Consider the following 8,920-nt stretch of genomic DNA (forward strand, 5'->3'; position numbering starts at 1 on the left):
CTCCAATCATTAAAGAGATCTAGTTTTTTAGTCTTACAATTTTATTATTTTAAATGTGTTTATTAATTTGCGTTTGAAACATTTTTCAAGCTTGAAAAAATTAAAGTAGAAAATTGGTAGAATTGCACTTTTTACAGACAGCTAATTTGATCTGATTTCTGTGGACGAAGGAGAAAAATAACTTCTTTTCTTGTTTAGAATGTCTAGTGCTTTATACTGTTGCACACAGACTAATAAAGAGTTTTCAAAGCAGTTTCTCATATTTTATTTGTCTTTGTAACAACCTCCTCAGGTAGATAAGAAAACTGAAACCCAAAATTCACAGATAAGTGATCAGTATTTCCTATCCCAGCACAAAACCCAATATGATACAGTGGAAGGAGCACAGGGATTAAAATCAGAAGATCCAGGCTGAGTCACACATCCGCAGTACCTTTATTTGTTGTATGTTTTGTGTCCAGTTACTCAATCTCTCTGAGCTTCAGTTTCTCCGTCTGTCCAGTGGGGGTACTTATCTCACAGGGATGCTAGGGAGATAACTAAGATTCTTCCCATCCATCCATCCATGCATCCATCCATTCGTCTACTTAACACTTTGAAGTAACACTATACAAATAATGATGTTATTATGTTTTTATTAGTATGCACTTTTAATTAGTTCTTTTAGGTTGTTTTTGTTTTTAAAATGTTCATTTCTAAGTGTATTTTTTAAAGTAAGTGGACAATATGAATGGTAAGAAGTGAAACTGGTCAGAAATTGAAGATTTAGGATCTAAATGTCTTGTGATATTATGTAAATTACACAAATTCTCTGATGTCTCAATTTTCTCTTTTGTAATAAACACTATCTCCTCACTGCAAGTAAGGCTGAGATTCTAATTGTTTCAATATCCAGCCTATGAGAGAGTATTTCAACATCCAAGATGTTCTCTAATTTAAAATGAAGCAACTCTGGAAGCTACAGTAACTCTCAGACAAGTATTTACCGTTCAAAAAATTATGACCTAACTTGTATGTACAGACTTGGACAATCATTTCAAGCTCACGAAGCCAATGCTAATAAAATCTTCAATCTGATAATATCTTGTTAGCACTATTTACATTTTCCTCCTGTAGCTCTCCATATTTGAAATTATTGATTCTAAGTTTTGTTTTTTTTTTTACTTTTTAAGACAATTTATTGATTTTTTAAAAATTGCATGCTTAGCCATTATTTAAAGTTTTGTGATTGTTTTTTCCTGGGTTGTGTACCACATTATTATGGAACTCAAATTTTTTCCAAATTTGCAAATTTAATTCCCAGATTCCCCTGGAAACGGTAGGACTGTGGCTTCAGACTCCTAAATAAATGATTGAATTTGAGTCTAATTTCTGGCACCTCCAGCTATTCATCTCCTAAGAAAGTAGCAATTTTCAGCATTAAATTAATCATGGATAAGATAGAGCTTAGCTTTGCTAACTTTCAGAATCATTTTTCCCTTGGTAATTTTGAAAGTTAACCAAAGATAAAATAGTCCTAAATTAAACCTCCTGCTTTTAGTTCTTACTAACATTTGATGGTTCTGTTTTTTTAAAAAATACCTGCTTTGAAAAATATATCTGCCTTAGAAGCCATTTTAAACCTTCATAGAATCTCTCATTCTTTATTAGCACCTTTTAAAAATAATATCTAGAATATTGAGGTGAATAGTAAGATCTTTACAAGGTGCCTTGACTTTCCTTCTTTTTTTCCCTAAGTATTTTTAAGTTGCCTAGCTGACAGAAATGCCCTATCTTCTCTAAAAGACATACACAAGCTGCCAGGATATTCTAGGTTACCAAAGAGGCAATTAAGGGATGTTTTCAAAGATGCATTTGTGCGGATCAGACCTCTGTGTGATTTCAGCAGTATCATCTACTCCCCTTCATAAAGATGTTCTCACCTCTCAAACAGGTTTGCTAATCACATTGACCTGAAACATGAGGGCTCTATGTGACAGCTCAAGAAATTTTAATGAAATTTCATAATGCTGCGAATGAGGAATAAACTTCTGAATTTTCTGGTTGAGGTGCTCTAAGATTTATTTTTCTACAGAACTTTTGGCAATCACATTTAAGAAATTAGTCTTAGAAAAAGGGGCAAGAAAGAAAAAAAATAAATCTACTGGGTACTGAATATTATTCAGGCTATTGAGGGTGTTTTTGAGTTGTTGAGCTTATGACTGAAAAGGATGCTCACCTGCTTTGATATTGAGCATTTTTAGTGCTTATTGAATTGAACATTCACTTAAATAAATGTTTATTGCATACCTACAGTATAAGACAGAATATAAATGGACAGCAAATCCTTGTCAGTCTATCAAAATGCAAGACACTCTGTTAAGCTTGTGTAAAACATGGCTCCTACTTTCAAAGAGATTGTTTTCTATTATGGCACTTCTAAGATTTTTGTTCTTTAATTTTTAAATAAAAATAAAACACATAGTACAAAGATATAAGACTAGAAACATGTTTATATAGCTGAAAAACTTTTCAAAAGAAATTTGAAAGTTAGTTTTTGGATGGTAGCTGGAGCCAAAAGTACACAGTCATGAGAATTTTTAGATGTTACCTCAGGATGAAAGAAATATAGGTAATAAATAGGAAATGTGAAAGCTACTGTACAAATGAAGCACAATTAAAGAAAAAAATTCAAAGAAATTAGTCAATAATAGAGATAAAATGTAGCTATTTGAGAATAAAACATTGGCCTCCTGTCTTTTGAAGAGAGTAATACAGCCTGAAAAAGCGCTTTTTTGGACAAGGGCTGAGAACGAGCCTATTAACTTAAATAAAATTTAAAAAAAATTCTCACATAGCTATTAAATGGCAAATAATAAAAAATTATAATCAATAATTAGTATTTTATAATTTTCTTAACATGTTTAGTAATACAAATCTCTCTTCTTTAGTGATCTTGAAGAGAATAATGTGCTTTTATCCTTCATGTATTCATCGCTTTTTTCTTTATTTAAATACCTGTTGGGTGCCCCCTATGTGCAGTTGAGGATAATGTTGGAGCTTGGGACACATTTTATGGCAAGACAAACACTTTTTCAATTAATTCATTTTCATTTTAAGATTTGCTTTAAATTTTAATTTTTACTTTTAAAAGTTTTCCATTTAAAAAAAGGTTTTAATTTTATTTGTATCTTTTGTTACTTTACTTATGCTATTAGCTCACTATTAATATCTTTTTTCTATTTGAGTTTGGAACACTTTCAGATATTCTCATTTTGGGGGAGGTAGATAGGTATGATATTCTTTTACCAAATACATTTTTTTAAAAGGTCGTGTTTTATATAATCATATACAGAGAAAATTTAGATGTATAAAGTTGTTTTATATATGTCATTCTATATATGAAACATTCTTTATCTATGGAAAATTAGTCCTATTATAGACTTTTTTTTGTGTGTGTGTGTGGTATGTTTCCTCTGAAGACCGTAGCCTCTTGAATCAGGATGCCCTGAGTAAAACTCTGGCTCTGCCATCCAGTGGGTGCGACCTTGGCAAATTACTTAAGTTGTTTAATTTTCTCACTTGTTAACTTAGGAGAATACTAGAGTCATAAGGATTATATGGATTACTATATTGTACTTAAAATTTATTTTGCTTTAACTATAACATTCTGGGAAGCCAAATAAATTATTTATTATTTAGTACACTTGGTATACAATTAAGACAAATGAATGTATATTTATTTTTAATACTTTGAGGTTTTTAAATACTCCCTAAGTACATCAAAAACAGTCAAATTTTGAATTTTTATAAATTACTTTTATGAGAATTTATTTTATACTTTTTATTGTGTTAACCTTTTTAAATTTCTCCTCTGATTTATTTAAGTTAGTATACAAATAGAACATTACTATAATTGTACCATTTTTAATCATGACAGGAATTCTCTTTTGGAATTTAGCAATTTAGAGCTCTTCTCTAATTAAATAGAGATATTACTAAGTGCCATTAATTTGTTTATTGAAGCTGGATTTCATTGAGTTCTTCAAGACTGAAGAATGTGTCTAAGGAAATAAAGACTACTATCCTAAATAGATAATTTTTTGATTGCCTGTTAATGTGACTGAAGTATTAGGTTTTTGTTTTTAAAGTTTCACCCTTCATTCTATAAAATAAATAATAGTGCAGACATCAGTAATTTGTATTTGGCTTAAAGATGAAAGGTTGAATTAATCTGGCTGTAACATGGATATTTATGTTACAAATGTCTCCCTAAACTACCCTTTTGAGAAAAGAGTAACCAGATCTAGGAAGTGAGTAGAATTCTGAGCAGATTTTCACACTTTTGAAAACTGACTGAAAACTGGACTAGAGCAAGAGGGTTATGTGTGTTACTTTAGTTTAAACCAGTTAAGGTATTCTTAGTCCCCTTTACTGCATATGTACTATATAAATGTAACAGTTAAGGCAATCTATCAGTAAATCATGTTTACAGTATTAGGGAGTCACCTAATACTGTGAGACAGAGACACATTGTGTGGAGACACAATGAGACAGAGAAAGAGGCTGCAGAGCTGGGAAAACACACCGGGTCAAGAAGGTAAGAGAGTGAAGGAGTTAGGTGCAACTTTATACCATTATGAAATTCCATATAGGGGAGTCTGTGGACAGGTATAATAAGAACTGGGTGTGATATTTCAGAAACCTTGAGGAGAATGAAGGCTGAGAGAAGAGGTCAGTAAGAATATCACTGATGACAGGAGAGAGGATTAAGCAATGCGGTATGTGCAGGCTGCTGTGGAAATTATAATTGGGTGAGAAGGAAATACAGTGTCAACCTTGCTTGAAAAGTCTGAGAGGAGAGGAAGAGGCTGATAGCCAGAGGGGCAGGAGGATAGAAGGAGGCTTATTTGCTAAGGAGACCCTTGCAGGGTTGCAGGGATCAGTGAGGAGACGCCTCCTCAGCTTTGGCCGTCTGACCAGGGAAGGAACCTTCTGTGAAACAGAACAAGCAGTTGCCATCACGGTGGAAGGAGTAGCAAACACGTATTTATCCAAAGCCAAACACATTCCATGCTCTCTCTTGAATCCTCACCGTGGCAATTATTATCTTGATGTATCAGGTATTAAGAGACTGGAGCTCTGGGAAGCTATGACTTACCCAAGGTTATTTAGCAAGTGGCATAGCCAGGACTGGAATTCAGATGTGTTTTGTTTTTAAACGTATGGCCCGCGCTATCTCGAATAATCTGCAGAGGTAAGTTTCTCATATACAGTCCTTTGAAATTTAAGAATATAAGACGTGTGGTCTGACGTACAAAATAAAACCCCTCACATTCTCTCGCACTGCCAGAGAATATTCCTTTAGTCACCTTCAGCATCTCAGTATTCCCTTGTCATACCATTAACACTTAATATGCATGTACAATTTTTCATAGTAACCAAGTTTATAATAGATTCTTTATTAGACTAGACTTCTTAGATCTACTTAGATTCACTGTGTAAAACAAATGAAAAATGTTTTCAATAGTAGCTGAAGTACATTTTTTTTCATATTTAAACTGGCCTTTACCACTTTAGTTGTTAAAGTCCAGGCACAGTCAGGGTTTTATGTTTTAAGCTTTACAAAGAATTATTTAGTGGGTCTCTAATCTTGTTTCTCACACAGTTGATGTCCAGGCTAAAATGAAAGAAGGAATGAATTTCGGCCTATTCAGAAAACCAACATTCTGGCAAATAAAAGCAAAAAGGCAACTAATTTCTACAATTTTACAGGTGTAGTTTAGAGACAAGGAGTGAATTAGTTCATCCAGCAAACCACTCCTGAGAACCTACTATATGCCAGGCATTGTGCTGTCAGTGAGAATTTAAAGATTCACAGTCCTGGGGCTCAGGTAGTTCACAGTCTCTTGGAGACAGACCTCTAGGCTCATGTATGGCATCATATGTTGGTTTGATGTTGAAAGCATGTCTACATAGAGTGAGGAGGAAAGGATTGAAGAGCAATATGAAGAAACATTTAAGGGCTGTAACTTCTACCCAATAAGGTTTGTTTGCTTGTTTCTGTGAGATAGCATGGCAAGCAGTTCTTCTTTTTATACTAAGAAGCTGGTGACCTCTTTAGAAAACCATTCAAGCTCATCACAGAGCTGAAGGTTTATCTTGGGTTGCTTAGAAATGAAACTTGAGAGCAAGGCTGGAGGTTGGGTAGCTTTATTGAGGAAGAGCTCTCAGGAGGAACCTGAAGGAAGTGAGGGGAGCAGTCTAGGGCCGAAGAGAGTCAAGCAAGGATGGATCTCTGGCGAAGCCTAGACTTGGCTTGACCCATGAGGCTGAGGCATCTGGGCATAAATCTAACCACAAGTTGCCACCACTTGAGGCAGGAGAGCTATGATTTTTGTACTCAGTTAGTCATTCTTATCTGTTCAATGGAAGGCATTCTCTAGAGAAGGATGCAGCTGCAGCCAATTGGACTCACCCAACACTTATTCAAATTTCAGAGATAAATGCTCCAACCTGGCACATGGGACCTGGGAAGGGCATTAGCGGCAGCTACTATAAAGCTTGTGAAACAGAGAGAATGTACAGAAGCAGCCTACAGACCAGACTTGCCATAGTAATGTGTTTCCATAGTCAACATTTCGAAGAGATTACACAGAAGGAAATTAATTCTTCTCAGGTTAAATCATTGTGCAGATTTGATTTTTACCAAATCATATGTAGATGAAAATCTTAAAGGCTCAAAATTTGCACAATATTAGGTCGGGAGATAGATTTTTATGTAATTCATATAGCAGCAAATTAATGCAGAAGCATTCATTCAAATAGAAGTCAGCACGAGACTTGCAGAGCATGAGATTTTTAATTAAAGCAGCAAAAATAACTGATAAAAGATGAGAATCTGGCCCAGGATAGGAAATTATTGTACTGTCACCTAGCTAAGATTTCAGTAGTTAATGATAGATCTATCACAATGCCTAGTGTCCTGCTCAAGTCTTCTGAGCATTATGAGAAAATATGGCTTCTGCTTCACTTCCACCTTCCAAATTTTATGCAACATTCCATTGTGGATCATGTTAACCCATAACTATGCCAGGAAGAAAATTCTGGGAAATACAGTTCCGGCTTAGCTCAACTGACACAAAGCAAACCCACCACAGTCCACCTCTTGCCAACGTGGCATCCATATATATCACTTTTAACCATACTTTACTTCCAGATAAAGGAAACCTCATACTTATGCTTCTGCTTAACATAATGCAACTATCCTTGTAAAACTGAAAACTCACTAACCCTCTCCCCAAAGATAATAAAGTATCTTTATTCAACTTTGCATGACTTTCATTATTCCTGCGGTTGAATCATTCCTCATTTGATATCCTGTAACTGAAATACTGAGATGTAAGGTTAACTACTAACACATACTAAATGATGGGGGGAATAGAAGAGGAAAAGAGACAAACAAAATAACCTCCCTACACAACACACACACACACACACACACACGCACGCACACACACACACACACACACACACACACAGCAGATGTGATAAAGCTTCTAGTTAAGCTCCTTGATAGCCATATCTGCTTAGTCTATGGCCTATTTTTTTCCTCCAAGCACTCATAAAATGAGATTAGTTCAAAGAAAATTAAACAAATGATTTAATTAATGTAATTACTTGAACAGAAAAGCATAATTACTACAAAATAAGTGAAGCAGAGGATTAAATCCATGAAAGAAACTTATTATTATCATTTGTGATCTTATTTTTAAGCTCTTTTAAAAATAAATTTATATTAGGCAGTTTGTCATGACATTCTGGATAAAAATGTACTGTTTTGAAGACTACTTAATTTGTAGCTGAATTTCATATACTTATTTTTAAAGTATTAAACATGTTGAGTTAAAAATTTATTAAAATATACCCACTTTGGAATTTAAGTATTTCAGTGGTAATGGAAATTTATCTGTAGGAAAAATACATTTTCTTTTATTGCTTTAATTTGGCCTAGTATAACCACTTTTTTAGAGAAGTTGTTTTTATGACAATTTATTCAAAATTCTTAATTAAATGGCGAAAATCTTGCTTTATTAATCACAACTGTATTTGACTTCACTGCTTTGCAATGTTTTTTTTTTTGGTAAGGAAGGAAATAACAATAATCAGATGAGAACTTCAAATACAAAAGCTATTTTATTTCAGATGTTGAGCGATAACCATTTAAATTGCTTCATCAGGCATTTGGGCAAAAGTCTCAGCTAGTTGCTATTCAGGATACAAACATGAGGAATACAACCTTACAAATAAATATAATAAAAGGTAAAGCATATGGTAACTCCATCTGGAATGTTCCTCCCCACCTATGTCTAGTTCACTTCCTTCCTTGTTGTCTCTCCTCTGTCCATGCTCTTGTTGTACTTCTTTTTATTTTAATTTTGTTTGTTTGGTTTTTTTAGATCAAGGACCATAGGATCCCTGTCTGTTCATTCCTGTTTCCTCAGCACCTATCACATGTACTTAATAAGTTTTTATTGAATGAAATTTATTATAATTTAATCCAAATTAAAAATGGTATAAATAAAAATGATTTAGGAGTCTTCAAACGAGGAAGCTCTTCCATGTGGTTGGGCAAATAAATAAAAGGAATTTCTGTTTAAGGTGGATTTGGGGAAATGGGCAGTATTTTAAAAGTTAGGGAAAGGAGCCATTCAAGGCACAAGGAATAAGAAGAAAGACAAATGAGTAAAGAACGTACTTTCCAGACATCTCATAAAATTTGACTAGAGTCCTTTTTTTCTACTTTAAAATATGTAGAGTTATTATGTTAATATAAAAATTTGTCACTTAATCTAAATATTTAGTGTTTAATTATTGTACCTTAAGTTCTTTATAAATCACAATAAATGTCTATCTTTTCCTTTGGATTGAGGTGAGAGTT

General features: G+C 33.7%; 1 protein-coding gene across 1 annotated transcript in view; it reads left to right on the forward strand.

The window, feature by feature from the left end:
• MTNR1A (melatonin receptor 1A) overlaps window positions 1-8,920 on the forward strand; it is a 21,401-nt gene that overhangs the window by 10,140 nt on the left and 2,341 nt on the right.

This window comes from Pteropus vampyrus, unplaced genomic scaffold, assembly GCF_000151845.1.
Source record: "Pteropus vampyrus isolate Shadow unplaced genomic scaffold, Pvam_2.0 Scaffold92, whole genome shotgun sequence".
NCBI lineage: Eukaryota > Metazoa > Chordata > Mammalia > Chiroptera > Pteropodidae > Pteropus > Pteropus vampyrus.